Source organism: Triticum dicoccoides, chromosome 3B (assembly GCF_002162155.2).
Source record: "Triticum dicoccoides isolate Atlit2015 ecotype Zavitan chromosome 3B, WEW_v2.0, whole genome shotgun sequence".
NCBI classification, from domain to species: domain Eukaryota; kingdom Viridiplantae; phylum Streptophyta; class Magnoliopsida; order Poales; family Poaceae; genus Triticum; species Triticum dicoccoides.
The window spans coordinates 156,478,664-156,500,986 of NC_041385.1; the positions used below are offsets into that span (position 1 = coordinate 156,478,664).

General features: G+C 48.8%; 1 pseudogene; it reads left to right on the forward strand.

The window, feature by feature from the left end:
• Positions 1-5,577: 5,577 nt before the first annotated feature.
• On the forward strand, positions 5,578-6,855 carry LOC119281032 (annotated as a pseudogene).
• The last annotated feature ends 15,468 nt before the right edge of the window (positions 6,856-22,323 follow it).

A 22,323-nucleotide genomic window follows, 5' to 3' on the forward strand; every position in this document is an offset into this window, starting at 1 on the left:
GCCGGCCAAACCGCCCCCTCCGACTACAGATCTGGCCGCCCCAGTCTATTTCCCGCCGTATCCCATATCGTCGCCGCCCTCCGACGCGCCTGGTGCAAGGAGCTGCGACCCCATGTCTCGGAGGAGCTAGCCCCGACGCCATTGATGCCCGAGCGACGCTCCCAAGCTAGGAGCAGCACTAGGACAACCACACCCCGATGACTAAACTGCAAGGTGAGCTCGTTCCCTTCTCTTCTTCCCTATGGATTGGTGTCCTCGCTCCAGCTGGGCTGCCAGCTCACCCAGGCGCTCGGGAGAAGTTGCCTCGCTCCAGAACGGTTTGCTGCACTCCACGTGAAGTGAGAAGTCAGGTTAGAAGCTGGATGTGAGAAGTTTTTGAGAAGCTAGCAAGTCTCCGAACAGGCCCTTACTTGAGCGCTTTTGTTATGATAAGTAGTCATTTGATTTTCTTTTTGTTTACTTGTACATCTCCCGTTGGTTGTTTTGCATCGCGATTCTTACCAGGAGGGGGTGGGTGAAAGTTCAAAAAAAGGAGGGGGTGAGTGAGATGTTGCCTTGTGTTATTGAATGAGTCTATCAATATCTAATGGGGCATGCTAGGTGTCCGTCAGCTGATTTTTCTTTAAACATCGGTTTGGTAGCCAGATCTAGCGTCATCGAGCGGCTAACCGGCACCCTCAACCATTACAAAGGAACTAATGTTGGATAACCTTTATAACCTAGGTTGTGTTGCAGAAACTTTTGCAACAAAGGTTATGTTGTAGAAATTTTTCGCAATAGAGATCATGTTGCGAAAACGTATGTAAATTCTTTTTTTTGCAATAGAGATTATGTTGTAGAATTTTTCTGCAATACAAAAATCATATTGCAGAACATGAACCAAAAAAAAGGAAGTGATGGATCTCAGTTTTAGCGATGGAGACAAGAAAGTAAAAGAATGAGAGGTGATAGGCCCCACGTAGGACCCATGGTGCGCATCTAAGGATGAGTTTGGTTGAAGGTGTCGTATGAATGGGTTGGGACCGTTCAATTTTTTTGGGATTGAACCATTCAATTCATGTGTTTGGCTGAATATAAGTGGTGAGCTAATTATTTAGGACGGGACCACCAGTCATGCTCACATAGTCATGCATGCAAAGGGTGGCCATTTGATTCGACCGATTTGGTTGGGTGGAACGGTTCAGCATCTTCATGGCATATTCTCTTTTTTTGGCTCGAACCATTCATGTGCTTTATAACCAAACATGTCTATTTTCTGAACGATCCCAACCCATTCATGACCGCTCTTGCAACCAAACGCACCCTAAGGCGGCCGACGGAACACTGAATGCCGACTGCTTTGGAATCTTTTCCCATATCTAATCTAGTTAGCCATGACACTAATGCAATTTGTCTACGTCGAGTGCTAAAAACAGTCGGCGAAAGGCCAAATAAACTTGGCAAAGCCTTTGCCGAGAATTATTCTCTACGAATAGTACTCAGCATACACCTCTCAAGAAAACAGATTTTCACCGATACCCATCCATCGGGCAGTCGGCAAACTGTTTGCCAAGAGACAAAACATATTGCCGAGAGGCAAACAATGCCTCTCAACACAATAAAGTGACTTCAAGGCCACTGATTTCGTCAAGTCTTTCCCGAGAGCTGTACAAAGACACGGCAAATATGTCCACATTATGGAGAGACATACAAGGACTCGGCAAATATATGCACATTACTAAGAGCCTTTACTCGGCATACCTAGAACAAGCAGCTCCCAGAAACTCCCCTTCACCGAGTTCCTTTGTCAGCTACTCGGCAAAATGACAACCAAGCCGCCAATGCGTGCCACGTGTCCATTCTGTCGAGCGACGTTCTAGGTAAAGGTTATTTTGCCAAGTGGAGCTCTCATCAAAGATGCATTGTTGGCATGGTTTTGCTTCTTTTTCATCTAACCCTGCAACAAAAACATATATGACAATAATATCCACTTAGAGAACTTTATATATTACATGAGGATACATACATAACAACAAATTCACGGAAGCGTTATATATGGTCCACACAAGCTTAAAAATAGTTATTTAGCACGAGTGCCTTCTCTCTAGACAACAAAGTGGTCAATGCATGTTTACAAACGACCACATGATAAAAGCAACACCACAACTATGACGAGTTAAAAAAGGATTATCAAATTCTTCGATCCACTCGACCAGATAAGCTGGCCTGCACCATTGCCTAATTCATGATTTTTCTTCTCATCGAGCACATACTGATTGTAATAGTTCTCTGTCTCCTCTCTATTATTGAACGAATCGAAGGAGCTGCCTTTGTAATGAAATATTTTTTCATTGCATGCAGACCATGAATGTAGACTCCTAAACACCTACCTCTGTACTGATACGACTCCAACGTTTCTATAATTTATGAAGTATGCATACCATGTTTACAACAATTTTATATGGTTTTGGTATAATTTGAATGGAACTGACGCTGTTTTCAGCAGAACTACCGTGGTGTTATTTTTTGTGCAGAAATTTTTTTTCCCGGAATGGGATGAAACTTTTTGATGATCTTTTTTAGAACAAAAGAGACCCCTGAAGCTTCGTGGGAAGGCCATAAGAGCCATGAGGGCCCCACAAGCCACCACGGCGCGCCCAGGGGGTGATGGTGCCGTGGTGGCTTGTGTGCACCCTGTGGCCCATCTTCGCGTGAGACCGACGCCAAAAAATCCTATAATAGAGAAACCTCCAGAAATAACCCTAGAACTTCGACTCCGCCGTTGCACGCCTATGTATCCAATAAATACCATATGGAGTCTTGTTCCGGCACCCTGTCGGAGGGGGAAATCATAACCGGAGGCCGTCTTCATCATCTTGGTGGCCATCATGATGAGGAGGGAGTAGTTCACCCTCGAGGCAAGGGGTATGTACAAGTAGTTGTGTGTTTGATCTCTCTCTTTCATGTTCTTGATTTGGCACGATCTTAATGTAATGCGAGCTTTGTTAATATAGTTGGATCATATGGTGTTTTCCCCTCTCTATCTTGTTGTGATGAATTGAGTTTTGACCTTTGAGGTTTCACTATTATTGGATTGAATACTTTTATGGATTTGAGAACACTTGATGCATCTCTTACATATGAAGACCCGTGGTGACAATGGGGAATTATATTGATTCACTTGATATATGTTTTGGCATTCAACTCGTGGGTTCCCGAGGTGACATTGGGGTAATCTATGCATAGGAGTTGATGCATGTTTTCGTCATACTTTCTCCGGTAGAAATCTTGGGGCACTCTTTGAAGTTCTTTGTGTTGGATTGAATATTATGAATCTAAAGTTGTTTGATGCATATTGAATAATCAACTCACGGATACTTGTGGTGACATTGGAGTATCTAGGTGACATTAGAGTTGGTTGATGTGTATCACATGGTGTTATTTTTGTACGAACTCTAGGGTTGTTTGTGACACTTATAGAAATAACTCAATAGATTGCTTTGGGGTAGTTTCGTACCCTACAACAATTTCATGTTATGTTCTCCACTAGATAAAAACTTGGGAGTAATTATTTTGTCGCACATTGAGGGATTGTTATATGATTCAATTATGTTAGCATTGTTGAGAGATTGTACTAGTGAAAGTATGAACCCTAGGCCTTGTTTTCAAGCATTGCAATACCTTTGTGCTATGTTTTATCACTTGCTACATTGCTATTTTTTATATTTTCATATTACAAAAACATATATCTACTATCCATACTACACTTGTATCACCATCTCTTCACCGAACTAGTGCACCTATACAATTTACCATTGTATTAAGATGTGTTTTTTTGCGGGATTGTATTAGGTGTGTTGGGGACACAAAAGATTTCTTGTATTTGGTTGCAGGGTTGTTTGAGAGAGGCCATCTTCATCCTACACCTCCCACGGATTGATAAACCTTAGGTCATCCACTTGAGGGAAACTTGATATTGTCCTACAAAACTCTGTGTCTGGAGGGCTAATACGAATCTACAAGAATATGTTGTGTAGTAGACATCAAGCTCTTTTCTGGCGCTGTTGCCGGGGAGGTGAGTGCTTGAAGGTATATCTTTAGATCTTGCAATTGAATCTTTTAGTTTCTTATTTTATCACTAGTTTGGTTTATAAAAAAAATACAAAAATATGAAATTGAGGTTGCCTCGTATACTGCATCTTTATAATGTCTTTCGTGAAAATGACGGATCAGAAAATTGTGCAGAAGTGTTAGAAGAAGAATTCAATAAAATGTTTGGCACAAATTTTTTGAATGATGAGCATGATTGCAATGTTGTTAGTATGAATTCTTCGAATATCCATGATGCTAACGATATGCAAAGCCATATGCTTAGGGATGCTATGTTTGGCGAACATGGTATTTTTAGTCCCCCAAGTTTTGATGAGAATATTTATTATGATGATTGCATGCCTCCTAGTCAAGATGATTACAATGATAAAAGTGGGTTTGGAAGAGTGTCAACTCTGGGTAATAATAATTCCACTATTTTAGAAGAGGTTTCAATTGATTATGACAACAAAGTTGCTATCTATGATGATTATGGCGATGACATGTATGGTATAAAGAGTAATGATAATCATGAAACTTGTAATCATGATTTTAATGTTCAACTCCATTATACTTATGAGAATGTCACTATAGACAATACTCCCTCCTTTTGAGTTTATTGGGTTGGTGGCAGCCTAGATTGTGTGCTAGTACTTATCTGTTTACCCTCCCCGACGTAATTAATTTGGGAGATAAAGTCAACATGCACGATTGGCTGGAGATGGGATCAACACTTAAACCAGGAGATGAAGCTAAGTTACGTGGGGATAAAATCGAATCGGAATTTAAATCGAGAGATCTGGTGAAATATTGCGACAAAAAAAATCGAGCGCGCTTATTAATCATGCGCCCTTGGTCTCGCTGGAATGACCAACTGATCTAATAAACATCTATGAAGGGAGTAGTATATAACTACCAGAGTTTTCCTACTACTTTTCCTGAATGGAGATAGTAGGTGTTATCACAAAAGGGAAGACTGAATTCTTCAAATTTGAGATATTTCAAGCTAAGACTGAAATGGTAATTTCCATTGAAAGACACCATTACTAAGATAAGTAGTAAAGATAAGCATTTCTCAAAAAAATAAGAATAATTAACTTTGTTCCAACTTCATACAAAAGCAATGGGGAGGGATGTGATGAAATTTAAAATAATAGGCGGCAAAACAATAAATAACATAAGAGTTATAAAGATTTAATTTAATTAATATTCAATATTTAATGATAATATGCCAAAAATAACAAAAGACTTCTAAAGATTTGTACAAGACCGTATCTTTTAGTAAATATATACATTACTTTCTAGTGATTCGCAATTAATTCTTCTAATTTTCAATAACTTGCATGTTTTAAAAATATATTTATTTACAGCTATTTTTACTCGATGAAATTTTCAATGGACCTAGTCTATATAAGAGTCGTGGTCTAATATGTTGAAGCAGTGTCAAACTGAGCTCAGAACTTGGTTAAACAAGATGCACACATAGATCTCTTGCCAATCCAGTTAGCAATGACTTCTAGTTTGCAGCCATGGGCTCTCCTCCTCGTCCTCTTCCTCTCCAACATACTTAGCCTAGGAGCGCCAGCGACGGTGTTCAATGAGAACTTCGTGCCGGTATGGGGTGCTGATGGTTATCACCTAGCCAATCAGGGGACACAAGTTTCGCTCACCATGGATAGAAACTCTGGTACATATCATCATTACTTTTTTCATCATATATGATACTTCCTCCGATCCATAACAAATGTCGCAGCTTTGAACTTAAGTTGAACTAACCTTAATTTAAAGTTGTGGCACTTTTTTGAATTGGAGGGAGTACTTCACACACTTTCTCCTAAGCATGGATGATCAGGAGATTATGCTAATCATGTGATTTAAGTGCACTCTAATTGATTAAATTTGACTAAATGTTTGTTTCTTTGCCTCTCCGTCGGGTGTAGGAGCTGGATTTAGATCCAAGATGATGTATGGTTCAGGGTTATTCCACATGAGGATCAAGTTACCCGCCGGGTATACTGCCGGAGTTGTAACGGCCTTCTATGTATGTGTTGATACATCTTATATGCTCAGCCATTTCCTTCGATTTGATGAAAAGCAGAAGTAAGATAAATATACATTCTTGTACTCAAGCTCACGACAGAACCCGATTATGGTGACCACGACGAGGTGGATTTCGAGTTCTTGGGCAATGTCGATGGCAAGCCAGTGGCTCTCCAGACCAACATCTTCCTCAACGGCCAGGGCTACAGAGAGCAGAAGTTCTACCTCTGGTTCGACCCAGCAGCAGCTGTCCATGACTACAAGATACTCTGGAACCAACACCAGCTAGTGTAAGTCATCGATCAGGTCCCTATTATTTTTGTTCCTACTCAGCATATATATCACGTGCACCTCGATCGTACGATGCTCATCGACGAAACACCCATCCGGGTGCTCAAGAACCTAGCGGGCCGCACGCCGGCCTACCAGTTCCTGACGAGGCCGATGAGAATCCGGGCGAGCATTTGGGATGGCTCTCCCTGGGCGACCGACAACGGCAAGATCAAAGTCGACTGGAACCGTGCGCCGTTTACCTCCGCGTTCCAGAGGTTCAATGTCGACGCCTGCCCTGCCACCGGAGGTGCACCATGTGGCTCACCCAACCTGTGGTGGAACAAGTTTCGGGACCTAACGCCCGCGCAGAAGGCAGCATACAAAAACATCAAGAGCAAGTACATGACCTACAACTACTGTGACGATAAGGCAAGGTTCAACTACCATCTGCCGGTAGAGTGCAGCTACAACTAACTTGTAGCTTTTTGTGTGGTCGTACACAAATTTATCTAATATCTAGATACTCAGCCGAGAAGAGTCTACTTCAACCTAGATTCTCCCAAACCTCTTCCCAAACTGTACAAAGTTCTAGATATTAGATAGAATGAATCCATCAACTCTCTATTATATAGCTAAATAAGAATCAATTTTATATTATTTTCAACAAAGGATCCATATAAGGGTCAGTAGTTCATTAACTCTACTGAGCGAAATGTGTCACTAGTTCATTGACAATTGGGGCTTGCTGACGACTGGGACTTCAGGTGGTTTATGATGAAGATTCATCGGATTGTATATATTATTAGTACACAACCCCTTGATTCTGCACTGTATTTACCATATTTGAAGTTGGTGTCGCACTGGACTACCATTTTTAAAACATCAACAAAAAAACTACCGATTTTAGCTAATCTTGTTGCAAAAAACTACCAACAACATTTGATGACCGTTTTAGACGATTTAAACACGTTCATAACAAGCAGACCCCACCTGTAAAGGCTGACGTGACAGAAAAGTCGAAGCCGTTTATTTTGACCGCTAAGTTGACCGTTGAGGGAGTTCCGGACTAGGGGGTGTCCGGATAGCCGAACTATCATCATCGGCCGGACTCCAAGACTATGAAGATAGAAGATTGAAGACTTCGTCCCGTGTCTGGATGGGACTTTCCTTGGCGTGGAAGGCAAGCTTGGCGATACGGATATGTAGATTTCCTACCATTGTAACTGACTCTGTGTAACCCTAGCCCTCTCCGGTGTCTATATAAACCGGATGGCTTTAGTCCATAGGACGAACAACAATCATACCATAGGCTAGCTTCTAGGGTTTAGCCTCCTTGATCTCGTGGTAGATCCACTCTTGTAACACACATCATCAATATTAATCAAGCAGGACGTGGGGTTTTACCTCCATCAAGAGGGCCCGAACCTGGGTAAAACATCGTGTCCCTCGTCTCCTGTTACCATCCGCCTAGACACACAGTTCGGGACCCCCTACCCGAGATCCGCCGGTTTTGACACCGACATTGGTGCTTTCATTGAGAGTTCCTCTGTGTCGTCACCGATAGGCTCGATGGATTCTTCGATCACCATCAACGACGCAGTCCAGGGTGAGACCTTCCTCCCCGGACAGATCTTCGTATTTGGCGGCTTTGCACTGCGGGCCAATTCGCTTGGCCGTCTGGAGCAGATCGAAAGCTATGCCCCTGGCCGTCAGGTCAGATTTGGAAGTTTGAACTTCACGGCTGACATCCGCGGGGACTTGACCCTCGATGGATTCGAGCCACAGCCGAGCGTGCCGCACTGTCACGGCGAGCATGATTTAGCTCTGCAGCCGGACAATACCCTGGAGGCCGCACTTGAACCCGCTCCGATCTTCAATCCGGAGCCAGCTGCGCAGATCGAGGATGGATGGCTAGACACCGCCTTGGGGGCTGCAACCTCTACGGCGCCGAACACTGACCTTGTCCCTCATAGAGCTCATGACTCCGAGGTGCCGGACTCCTCGCCGGACTCCGAACCTCCCGTGCCCTCCCCGATTGAATCCGATTGGGCGCCGATCATGGAGTTCACCGCAGCGGACACCTTTCAACACTCACCTTTTGGCGATATCTTGAGTTCGCTAAAGTATCTCTCGTTATCAGGAGAGCCCTGGCCGGACTGCGGTCAGGACGGTTGGGATGCGGACGACAAAGAAATTCAAAGCCCACCCACCATCCACTTGGTAGCCGCTGTCGACGATCTAACCGGCATGCTAGATTACGACTCCGAAGACATCGACGATATGGACGACGATGCTGGAGACGACCAAGAACCAGCGCCTACTGGGCACTGGACAGCCACCTCATCATATGACATATACATGGTGGATATCCCAAAAGATGGGAATGACGAAGGAACAGAGGAGGATGACCCCTCCAAAAAGCAGCCCAAGCGCCGTCGTCAGCGGCGCCGCTCTAAATCTCGCCACAGCAAGAATAAAGACTCCGGCATCGGAGATAACAATACACCGGACAGTGCCGAAGACAACCCACTCCAGCAAGATGCAGCGCAGGAGGACGGAGAGGCCAGCCCTCACAAGAGAGCGGCAGAAGAAGACGTAGAGGATTATATGCCTCCCTCCGGAGACGAAGCGAGCCTCGACGATGACGAATTCGTCGTGCCTGAGGATCCCGTCGAACAAGAGCGTTTTAAACGCAGGCTTATGGCCACGGCAAACAGCCTCAAGAAAAAGCAGCAACAGCTTAGAGCTGATCAAGATCTGCTAGCCGACAGATGGACTGAAGTCCTCGCGGCCGAAGAGCATGAGCTCGAACACCCCTCCAAAAGCTACCCTAAACGCAAGATGCTCCCCCAATTAGAGGAGGAGGCGTATGAACCCGCATCACCAGGAGACAATACGGCTGACCGACCACCCCGTGGTCGCGACAGAGAGGCCTCCAAGCCCTTTACTAGACCCGTACCCCGGCATCGCTCGAAAAGCACACGGCCACAGGGGAACGCTCCGGACTTGCGAGATATATTGGAGGATAAGGCAAGACAATCAAAATCGATCTATGGATCGCGTGGGCGCCCCACGATACGTGACGATAACTGTCGCGCCGGACACAGTAAGTCCGGCCGGGCCGAACAAAATAGACCAAGCTCGCTTGAGCTCCGTCGTGATATCGCCCAGTATAGAGGCGCCGCACACCCACTATGCTTCACAGATGAAGTAATGGATCATCAAATCCCCGAAGGGTTTAAACCCGTCAATATTGAATCCTACGATGGCACAACAGACCCCGCGGTTTGGATCGAAGACTATCTCCTTCACATCTACATGGCCCGCGGTGACGATCTCCACGCCATCAAATACCTCCCCCTCAAGCTTAAAGGACCAGCACGACATTGGCTTAACAGCTTGCCAGCAGAGTCAATTGGGAGTTGGGAAGACTTGGAAGCCGCATTCTTCGATAACTTCCAAGGCACGTATGTGCGACCACCAGACGTCGATAACCTAAGCCACATAATTTAGCAGCCAGACGAATCGGCCAGACAATTTTGGACACGGTTCTTAACCAAGAAAAAACAAATCGTCGACTGTCCGGATGCGGAGGCCCTCGCGGCCTTCAAGCATAATATCCGCGACGAGTGGCTTGCCCGGCACCTGGGACAGGAAAAGCCGAAATCCATGGCAGCCCTCACATCACTCATGACCCACTTCTGCGCGGGTGAGGACAGCTGGCTAGCACGCAGCAACAACCTCAGCAAAAATTCTGGCAGTCTGGATTTCAAGGACCGAAATGGCAGGCCGCGTCGTAACAAAAACAAACGCCACACCAACGGCGACAATAGTGAGGATACGGCAGTCAATGCCGGATTCAGAGGCTCTAAACTCGGTCAGCGGAAAAAGCCATTCAAAAGAACTACTCCGGGTCCGTTCAATTTGGACCGAATACTCGACTGCTTGTGCCAGATACACGGCACCCCCGAAAAGCCAGCTAACCACACCAATAGGGATTGTTGGGTGTTCAAGCAGGCAGGCAAGTTAATTGCCGAAAACAATGACAAGGGGCTGCATAGCGATGACGAGGAAGAGACCCGACCGCCGAACAACAGAGGACAGAAGGGCTTCCCCCCACAGGTGCGGACGGTGAACATGATATACGCAACGCACATGCCCAAAAGGGAGCGGAAGCGTGCGCTAAGGGATGTATACGCGATGGAGCCAGTTGCCCCGAAGTTCAATCCATGGTCCTCCTGCCCGATCACTTTTGACCGAAGGGACCACCCCACCAGCATCCGCCATGACGGATTCGCCGCATTGGTTTTATACCCAATCGTCGACAGGTTTCACCTCACCAGAGTCCTAATGGACGGCGGCAGTAGCCTGAACCTGCTTTATCAGGATACAGTGCACAAAATGGGCATAGACCCCTCAAGGATTAAACCAACCAAGACGACCTTTAAAGGCGTCATACCAGGTGTAGAAGCCAATTGTACAGGCTCAATTACACTGGAAGTGGTCTTCGGATCGCCGGATAACTTCCGAATCGAGGAGTTAATCTTCGACATAGTCCCGTTCTGCAGTGGCTATCACGCCCTACTTGGACGTATCGCGTTCGTAAAGTTCAACGCGGTGCCGCACTACGCATACCTCAACCTCAAGATGCCAGGCCCTCGAGGAGTCATCACGGTCAACGGAAACACTAAACGTTCTCTCCGCACGGAGGAACATACAGCGGCTCTCGCGGCAGAAGTGCAATGCAGCCTCTTAAGGCAATTCTCGAGTTCGGCTGTTAAGCGGCCGGACACAGCTAAGCGCGCCCGGAGTAACATTCAACAAGACCATCTGGCACGTTCCGAGCACGTGTAGCAGTGCGGCCCCAACCCCAGCCCCTGTAAAACGACAAGACAGGTCCCTCGCGTACACCATTACGCTCTGAAGATACCATGGGCATGGGGAGAGGGGCACGACCACGATAGGCCCAGACTACGGCTCAACCACACCAGGGGCTCTCAAGTGTGTCGTTCTTTTTCTTTTTCTTTTCCTTTTTCCTTTTTTTACCCACAGGACTCCGTTCGTCAGAGGCCCTGTCCGGCAGCAGAACTGCCGAACTCACGATGCAACAGCCAGGGAAGGATAAAGGCTACAACGAATATCCAGGTGGTCTCCATTATGAGCATTAAATCTGTTTTACGCACCATTCAGCAGCCTACCCCTGGAGGGGGACATGTTTAACAGTCCCATTCCTTGCTTATCGCACCATTTGTATCGTTCTGCACTTACAGCAGTCTTTCTTGAATAAACAATGCAGCACCTTCTTGCTTATAATTGCATTTCCTTTTTCTACATATGTTCATTTACGGCATGTTGCATCCGTACACTTTGGTACGGCTAAAATACACCAGGGGCTTATGTTTCCCGCACCATGGTGTGATAAGTCCGAACGCTTTCACAAGTGCGGCACCCCGAACTTATAGCACTATATGCATCGGCTCCGAATCATGTCTTGGGTCAATAGTTGGGTTTGCTCGGCTCCCATGTTTTGGTACCTTACGTTCCGTTATATCGGCTAAGGTAGCACTGGGAGAACCACTGCGATTGCGCCCCAGTTAAGCTGGGTTAACGCCTCAGTGGAGAAAGGTAAAACTGACCGTCATGATGAGGCGAGAGCCGGTCGCTGTTCGAGAGGTTTTTTGCGAGTCCTTAAAGACTTATGCCGCTTAGAGCGAGGAGCCGGATCCTGTCCGGCCCAGGCGTGGATAGCGCCCCAAATTCGGCCTTCCGAAGACTAAGGGCTTCGCCGAAATTTAAAATTATAGAATTCTATGGCTAAGTGAGAGTGTTCAAGCATTATAAGTCCGGTTGCCTTGTTCGCTGTGTTGAGCGCCTCCCTAGATGGACCCAAAAATGGGAACAAGAGTGCTCAAGTTTATCCCGAACACCCCAGCACTCGTGGCATGGGGGCTGAAGCCGACGACTTGCCATCTCTCAGATTTGATAAACAGCCGCACAGAAGGTAATATTTTAAATTAATAAGCGTTGCTTAGCGCATATGAACTAAGTTTTCAGCGCACAGGATAACAAAATGCGAGTCTACTAAAAAATTACATCTTTGGAGCACTCCCCCGCAATAGTGCGGGCGCCCTTCAGCACACTCTTATAATACATCTCGGGCGTGCGATGCTCCTTGCCCTCTGGTGGCGGGTCCGTCACAAGCTTCTGGGCATCCATCTTGCCCCAGTGCACCATTGCACGGGCAAAGGCCCGACGGGCACCCTCAATACAGGCGGAGTGCTTGATGACTTCAACCCACGGGCATGCATCCACCAGCCGCCGCACCAGGCCGAAGTAGCTCCCAGGCATGGCCTCCTTAGGCCACAGCCGAACTATGAGGCCCTTCATGGCCTGTTCGGCCGCCTTGTGGAGCTCGACCAGCTGCTTCAGCTGGTCGCTAAGGGGCACCGGATGTCCGGCCTCAGCATACTGAGACCAGAAGACCTTCTCCGTCGAGCTCCCCTCCTCGGCCCGATAGAATGCGGTAGCATCGGACACACTGCGAGGAAGATCTGCGAACGCTCCTGGAGAGCTCCGAATTCGGGTAAGCAACAGATAATTAACACTCACATGCTTACTTTGCATGAAAAATGCCTTACCCGCTGCTATTTTCTTCACCGCCTCAATCTCTTGGAGGGCCTTGTAGGCTTCGGCCTTAGCGCTTTGGCACCCTCAAGAGCCGTTGCAAGCTCAGACTCTCGAGTCTTCGAGTCACGCTCCAGGCTCTCATGTTTTTTCACGAGATCCGGGAGCTCTTGTTGTACCTACGCCACCCGCGCCTCCTGCTTCTCTCGCTCGGTGCGCTCCGCGGCCGCATTTCGTTCGGCCGCGGCCACCGCCTCATTCAGGGTCGCCACCTTGTTAGTGGCCTCTGCAATACCCACGTTATCCTTGTCATTCTTTTTGCAACCAAAATCCTTTTCTGTAAGGTACAATTTGAATAAGGTGTTACTCACCTTCCTTGTCCTCGAGCTGCTTCTTGGCACGGCCGAGCTCGTTCTCGGACCGCTCGAGGCTTTCCTTCAAATTATTGACCTCCGCAGTCAGTGCGGCAGAGGTCAGCAGCGCAGCCTGCAATCCCATATTGACATATTTTTTATGACTCCTGCGTATATCTTTTTAAGATCCTCAGTCCGGCTTTTCTTTCCGAACACCGAACCGAGCATCAGGGGCTACTGTCTATGCGGTACCTTTTTACATATATTGAAATTCTTACCTCAAAGCCTGTTAAGAGGCTGCTGCAGGCTTCGGTCAGCCTGCTCTTGGCGAGCTGAACCTTCTGAATCACCGCACTCATAACAGTGCGGTGTTCTACTTCAATGGAGGCGCCATTAAGCGCCTCCAGCAAATTGTCCGGCGCCTCCGGTTGGACGGAGGCAGCCGGCGTCACGGTCTTGCCCTTCTTACGAAGGGGTCGCCCGCCGGACTCCGGAGCCACTGTGGGTTCCGGGGCCGAGTCCGGTGCAAAGTCCGGGAGGTTGTCCTGCGACACCTCCAGGGCCTCCCCCTCCTAGTGGGTCCTGTCCTGGGATCCCACCTCGGCGTCATCCGCATCACGGGGGGTGGAGGCAGTCGGAAGAGAATCCATATCCGACGCACCTAAGGACCCACTCGACGAAGCGGGAAGATTATCCTTGGGCGGACTGCAGGGTTGTATGCGGCATTAGAAAGACATTATGTGGCGAAAAGAAAAAAAACCTTGAAGTTATTCGGGGGTCCGGATACTTACAATCTCGCCAGGGGCTTGGCCCTTGGAGGCCAGTCCTCGTCGTCGTCACTAGCGTTGGTGGAGCAGTCCGGGGGAAGAGTTTTTCCCTTCTTGGACCCTTCGGCCTCCCTTGTTGGGGAGGCCTTCCTTTTCTTCCCTCCCCCCGCTGGGGGAGAGGCTTTCTTCTCCTCCTCGCCTTGGTGGGAGGAGTCGGCCTCGGATTCATCATCCGATAGCACCTGAAAACGCGAACTCTTCCGAGTCCCCGTGGCCTTCTCTTGGCCTTCTTCTCCGGCACCATGTGGGGTGCCGGAGCTAGCAGCCCCGTTAGGCGGGCGTCCGCTGGGTCCTCTGCCAATGGGGCCGGACAGATAGTCCGTTCGGCCTTCGCCAGCCAGTCCTGTCAAAGGTAAAGGGAGTTTAGATCCCGCATAGAGTCAAACTATGGAAAACGAGTGGAAAAATCACTTACCTCGTCAGCTAGACGCTGCGAGCGGAATCCGCGATCTTCGGTAGCGGATGCGGGAGCCTCGGCGCCCTTGAACAACACCTTCCAGACATCTTCGTACGTAGTGTCGAAGAGCCCGCTCAGGGTCTGGTGCTGCACCGGATCGAATTCCCACATGTTGAAGCCCCGTCGTTGGTACGGGAGAATCCGGCGGATGAGCATGACCTGGACTACGTTGACAAGCTTGAGCTTCTTGTCCACCAGCTTCTGGATACAAGCTTGGAGTCCGGTCAGCTCCTCCGAATCCCCCCAGATCCGGCCACTCTCTTTCCAGGAGGTGAGCCATGTAGGGATGCCGGATCTGAATTCAGGGGCCGCTGCCCAATCAGGGTCACACGGCTCGGTGATGTAGAACCAGCCCGATTGCCACCCCTTAATGGTTTCCACGAAAGTGCCCTCCAGCCACGTAACGTGGGACATCCTGCCCACCATGGCGCCTCCGCACTCCGCTTGGCTTCCCTTCACAACCTTCGGCTTGACACTGAAGGTCTTGAGCCACAAGCCGAAGTGGGGCTAGATGCAGAGGAAGGCCTCGCACACGACGATAAACGCCAAGATGTTGAGGATGAAATTCGGGGCTAGATCATGGAAATCTAGGCCGTAGTAGAACATGAGCCCCCGGACAAAGGGATGAAGTGGGAAGCCCAGTCCACAGAGGAAATGGGGAAGAAATACTACCCTCTCATGGGGCCTGGGGGTGGGGATGAGCTCTCCCTCGTCGGGGAGCCGATGCGCGATGTCGCTGGACAAATATCCGGCGACGCGCAGCTTCTGGATCTGCCCCTCCGTGACGGAGGAGGCCATCCACTTGCCTCCCGCTCCGGACATAGTTGAAGAAGGTTGAGGTGAGAAGTGCGGACTTGGGCGCTGGAGCTCGAGTTCGCGGAGATGGATAAGCCAAGGAGGAAGAAGGCGCAGGTAAAAGGGTTGGATCTTTATCCCCTTATATGGGCAGACAAAAACATGTGTCCCCACCGGCCTGATAAAACTCGCTTATCTCCCAAGCGTCACAATCAATGGCGCGGTTGGGTTACCCACGTCCGTATTGATGGGAATCCCGGAATAAGGGGAACACGATCTCTGCTTCGACAAGACATGCCAAGGAAACCGCCTCGCTAAACACGCGGAGGTGGAACAATAAAAACAATTCAAGTAAAGGCTTGGTAATGGTGTGACGTCACGCCACAGTATACGTCAGCGGATTGAACTTGTGTAATATTATTCTCTCTACGGTGGTATGTGGAATTTATTTTGCAGAGCCGGACACTATCCTGGTGTTCACAATCTTCTATAAATTATTCGGAGGAAGAACCCGCCTTGCAATGCCGAAGACAACATGCGTGTCGGACTCGTCGTCATTGAAGCCTGGTTCAGGGGCTACTGAGGGAGTTCCGGACTAGGGGGTGTCTGGATAGCCGAACTATCATCATCGGCCGGACTCCAAGACTATGAAGATAGAAGATTGAAGACTTCGTCCCGTGTCCGGATGGGACTTTCCTTGGCGTGGAAGGCAAGCTTGGCGATACGGATATGTAGATTTCCTACCATTGTAACTGACTCTGTGTAACCCTAGCCCTCTCCGGTGTCTATATAAACCGGATGGCTTTAGTCCATAGGACGAACAACATCATACCATAGGCTAGCTTCTAGGGTTTAGCCTCCTTGATCTCGTGGTAGATTCACTCTTGTAACACACATCATCAATATTAATCAAGCAGGACGTAGGGTTTTACCTCCATCAAGAGGGCCCGAACCTGGGTAAAACATCGTGTCCCTCGTCTTCTGTTACCATCCGCCTAGACGCATAGTTCGGGACCCCCTACCCGAGATCCGCCGGTTTTGACACCGACAACCGTTATTACAGATGGGACCACACGTTAGCATCAACCTTCTGCCTCCTCCTTTATCTCTTTTTTGGCATTTCCTCAAACAGCTCATGTGCATGCGAGGGAAGTTGGTGAACTCCCGGCAACGCACCAACTGAACATTCCCCTGCCGCTCCTGACCGAGGAAGTGGATGGTGACACGCTAGCGGCAGCCGCGGCGTGCACGCGAAGCAGGTGCGCGGGGATGTTCATCTGTGCGCTCTTCAACGACAAGAAGAACGTGGTGAGCTGTCTTTGCTGCATGATGCTCGCTCTCTGCGTTCCCGAGTGGACGTGCGCCGTCGTGCTAAGTGGTTTCTGCATGCCGTTGATGGCGCACCAGTGTCCGGGAGCGCCGAAGCGGCCACCGCCACCGCCAAGCTCAACGATGTATATGCACGTATGGGCACCAACGATTAGCTAGTGACGACTCACGCATGCACCGACCTATGTGTGTGTGTTTTTAGAAATGGAGGAGGACCCCTGGCATCTGCATCTGGGCAACATTGTCAAGGCAACAACAAGACTAAAGCCACCGTCTAGGCAACATCTGTCACTATTCCTATCCAAATGATGAAGGAATGCTGATAGTCTGGGCCTAATACCAATCAGACCTCGCAGCCATACCTAATATCCAAGACTAGAGATCCCATCCAGGACGCCTGCCGGGTATGGGGCCCCACCGGTCCGGCGCACTCCTCAACCAGGACGCCTGTCGGGTATGAGGCCGCCGCAGTCACCTGCCACCAATCCATCTTCAGAGTTGTACTGTTGCATCTACCTTGTACGGTCTAGCTACCGTCGATGCCACCACGACGCCAGACAGCTTCCTCCTCCTCTGCGAGTCCATCTCCGCGCATCGGACGCTAAGTCTCCAATGCGCCATGCCGCCGAGACCCACCGTCGATGATACTGTTGATGCCACATCGCTCCACCTACATGCCATCTCGCATCGACTCCGAACTACCAGCAACTCCACCACCCTGAGCAGTCCTCGGCCAACGCCTTCAGGAAGGAACACGACACCAAAGTGCCATCGTTGCCCAAATAGAAGAACAGAGGCTTTCGCCTGCGCTCATGGCAGAGGTGGGGGCGTAGGATCCACACCGAAGCCTCCAGGAAGGGAATCGGCGCCGAGGGCGTCGACTTTGGTGCGGCCGCCACGCCGGCCTCGAGTTTCCCCCGGATCCATGCCCACCGCCAAATCCGTCTAGCCAGCACCGGGTAGGTATTGGAACTAGCATGAATCAGAGCAGATTGAGTCGGAGATGACGCTACCGGGATTCACAGCCGGCCGCCGCCTGCCAGATTCCCACAGCCGCGCACGACAGAGCCGACTCCGAACGATGCCGGCCTCACGCACACACCTCTGGCCACCCCCAACCACGCCGGTGAGTGGGGGCAACCTCGGCGCGCGCCCACCACCGCTCAGGGCCGCTAGGCCGGCGCCCGAGCCCACACCATCTGGAGGGGAACCGGTCTGGGATGGGGGCCCCAGATCCGCCGCCGCCAGCCGCCATGGCGGGCCCCGTGCTGTCCCCGCAGCCGTGGAGGCACAACCGCCGCCGGAATCTGATCGGCCTACCGCCCCATCACGCCCACTCCGCCTCCACGCTGGGCGACCAAGTTCGCCATCACGTTTCGGCCAGAGGATCCCCTCGCGAGGAGAGGAGGAAGGTCCGCCGGCGAGCTTCGCTCGCCGGCCTCCTCCGGCGGCGGAGGAGAATCAGGGGGGAGGGCCTGGAGGCGACGGCGGCTAGGGCGCCCGAGCCGCCCTCCTGGAGGCACCGACCTATGTGTGGCTGCTGCTTTTAATGTTCCTTTATTTTGGAGAACGTTGTGCGCTCGTCCATCGTCGTTGCCATTCTCTTTCTGGCACTACGTGCCATAGCAGCTTCAGCCACATACACACTGCAGCGGTCTTCCTCCGACGCGTTAACGGCGTCGAGCAACGCCATCGCCTTCTCAGCCACGCTCTTGTCGACGCGAGCGCATCGCCTTGCTCAAGGTGTCCCTGGCTCCAGCTCTGCTCCTCGCCGAAGCTAATGGTCATGGACGAGCAGAAGAGGCCGAGCAGCGGCAGCAGCAGCGCACAAGCGCATGGGCAGCTAGTCAAGGTGCGCCCACGAGGTGTATGTTGAAATGCCAGATAGAGAGAGATAAGCAGGAAGAAGGTTGATGCTAACGTGTGGGACCCAACTGCAGTAATGGTCAAAATAAATAGAGTTGACTTTTCTGTCACGTCAGCCGTGATGGGTCGATACCGCTTGTCATAAACGTGTTTAAATTATCTAAAACTGTCATCAAACGGTTGTTTTAGAACAAAGACGCAAGGAATGTCTGGCTTTAAATTAATAAAGCCCACATAAACAAAGTTAAACAGAGTGCGAACAAATTTCAAGGTGATTAAAAGGCTCATGGCCCGTAATGGTAGGAAGATGGCCCAGGTAGGTGAGCATGCATGCTCCAAAAGTCACACAAGACATGCAGGTTGGCGCGCCAAAGTCTGGATATGACGAAGCTTCTCCAAGGTGTGTTGCATGTCCTTAGTATTCCTATGTTTCCCCGACAGAGTCCACTATTACAAGAAAAGGTTGCATGTCAAGAGAACATCAGTCGCATGCGAAGGGAAAACAGACTCAATCGTAATTTTATTGCAAAGAAGCCCAAAGAGCCCAGAGTAGCACGTCCGAACATTGTCAGAAAATACGCTTGGTCGGCCCTCGTTGAGCCGTGAGGAGTCCTAGCAGCTTAGCTGAACACCTCGGGTTCCAGGCCGGACCGGAGGCTTCTCTAACAACACTCCATGTGAACCGGGCTAAGTGTCAACCAAAGAACACATGATTAGCCCATTTCGGCACCGCACATACCGGGCAGGCTTCGATGGAAGGCCCCTGCCTTTTCAACACGTTGACTGACATCGGAAACCTATTCCTAAACATCTGCCAAAGGAAAACATTCACCTTGAGTGGCAGAGCTGCCTTCCATAGCCCCCTAGCCAAGTTAAGGACAGACTTTGAGACAGCTTCTCGTACATAGATTTGACCGAGAACTAAGAGGAGGCTTTGAGATTCCAAGCGTCGTCGGGTTGGTCAGATAAGGCCACTGCAGAGAAATGCAATCGAAGGGCTTCCCAAGCTTGGCTCTCCTTTTGGGAAATCATGTGATGAAACTAGATAGCCGGGGGTTAGAGGCAAATGCTTCGACCATCGTGATATCAGGGTTAGTAGCGGCTGAATATACCATATGGTGGGTCAACCAAAGGGGATCGTCATCTATCAATTTGCCAAGCCAGAGCATGATGGATTTCCCGTTTTGCACTTGGAAACGAGCCCCCATCAAAAAAGCCGGTTTCACCATCTGGATCCCTTCCAAAAGGCAGACCCGCACGATACTATTTCGACGATCATGCCATTCGAGAAGTATTTGGCCTTGAGAATCCACGCCCATATAAGCCCGATTCATTGGTGCCAAGCTTCCAAATCCACTTGACTAGAAGGGTGATGTTCATGATCTTAAAGTTTCTGACCCCCCAAGCCACCAAACTGCTTGGGCCGACATATTGTGGTCCACTTGATCATGTGATATTTGCGGTTGTTGCCTGCCCCTTCCAAAAAACACGAGACCTAGGCGTGTCTAGCTTGGCGTGCACGCTGTATGCAAGAAAAAACATGCCCATATTGAACATCGGTAGGGAAGACAAACTCGAGTTGGTGAGGACGAGCCTAGCGCCGGATGATATATATCCCATTCTAAGAGTGAAATGTGCTTGTTGGAGATTTGGAACCCTGGGTACTTGATAGGAAACTTCCCGAGCCGGCAGTTCAGTTGGTCCGTGACTCTTTGGCTCTCCAATTCATTAAATCCCATAGTCAGAACATTACACTTGATGAAATTGTCTTGAGGACCGGCATAAGCTCAAAACAGAGAAGCCAAAGCTTCACTGATGCAATGCCGTGCAGATCTGGCTCAAAGAGTAGCATTATGTCGTCAGTGTACTGTAAGTGAGACACCCCCTTGGGATTATGTGCTTGATGTGTCCGGCTGCTCTAGCCATGTCCATCATGGCTACCAAGGCGTCCGCTACTAAGTTAAACAGAAACAGGGAAATCGGATCGCCCTGATGCAAGCCTCTTTTGTTACAAAAGAAGTTCCCTACTTCTCCGTTAATATTGATCACCGTCTCATCCCCCGACACTAAATGCATGATGCGGTGGATCCAACCTGCCTCAAAAACCACGCTTGAGCACTTCCGGATGAACTCCTAGTTCACGCGGTCGTACGCCTTCTCGAAATCAAATTTAAGAAGGATGGCTTTACGGTTAGAACACTTCATCTCGTGCACAATCTCCTTGAGGACAATTGGATCCTCTAGAATATTCATGCCCTTGAGAAAGGCCGTTTCGTTGGGGTGGATGACATGTTTGACCCCCGACACTAAACGCATGATGCGGTGGATCGTGCCATTAATTTACATTGTATAACATTCTTTAAAAATGTCAGATACTCCATCTCTAAAGAAATATAAGAGCGCTTGGATCACTACTTTAGTGATCTGAACGCTCTTAGATTTCTTTAAAGAGGAGTGCATTTTTTGAACTGCGTGAACAATTTTGAAATGTCACATAAAGATTTTTCTTTTAACTGTACAAATATTTTCTAAAAGTTGAGCGAACATGCACTTACATTTTTTGAATGTGTGATGAACAATTTTTAAAAAATTAACTAAATTATTTTTGTCATAATATATGTTTAGTAGTATTTTCCAAAACAAACACGGAAGTAAAAAAGAAAGGAGACCGCCTAGTTACTGGACGGGCTACTGCCGGCTCTCTGCAGGTGACAAGGTCTACTGTCTCGCATGAAGTGGGATGCCCCTTTTTTGTTTTTCTTTCATTTTTTATTTCATGTTTCTTTTCTTTTTACTGTTCATAAATCCCAAACTCAAGGATTCCAAAAATGTTCTGAATTCCAAAAAACTATCTTGATATAAAAATATGTTTTAAATTTCAATAAAAATCACGAATTTGAGAAAGAGTCACAGATTACAAAAAATGTTCTGATTTAAATAAAAGCATATCAACAGCGATTTCTTTTCAGCAATGCAATAAAATTAATGCATACTGGAGGAAGTGATATCATTGATGTGACTCTTGAGCATGTCGTGGAACGGGGAAGGAGCACTGTCCCATAATAAACTGCCTTCTTCAGATAATTCAGTAGCTACAATTCAGGAACACTGTCCTTTTTTCTTTTCTTTATAAATCCTTCCATGCATCAGTATGTCTTTTCTTGGATTAATGCTGGCTCTTGAGGTGATGGGTGGTGGTGATGTATGTGCTGATGCTGTATGAAACAATCGCACTGAATTCATTTCCGTTGGCAATAAAATGACGCTGATGGTGCAGTTGCAAGTTCAGTCCAAATTCATGGGTTCTCCACTCCTAGTTCAGGCATAATGCGTTTAATTAGTTTGACAAAACAACAAGATCAAGGCAATCTAGAGTAGATAGTATGGCAGAAGACTAGTGACTCTTAATTCCCATGCATGATGTGACTGAACTAGCAATTTCCATGATCCCACGGAGGCCAACTCGGAGCACGAATCGTATCAGCTGAGGTCATGGGACTGCCTGACGAACATGCGTGGGGCTGAACCATCCTCCACTGAGACAATCACGTACGTCGCCATGATTCTTGGAGATATATCGTGCATATAGGAAACGGGAAGCTGGAGCCGGCGGCCTCAAGGGTTGTTCAGGATGGTGCAGCATTGCGAGCTGCGAGCCAGCGACCCGACGGGTACCATCAGCACATGTGCA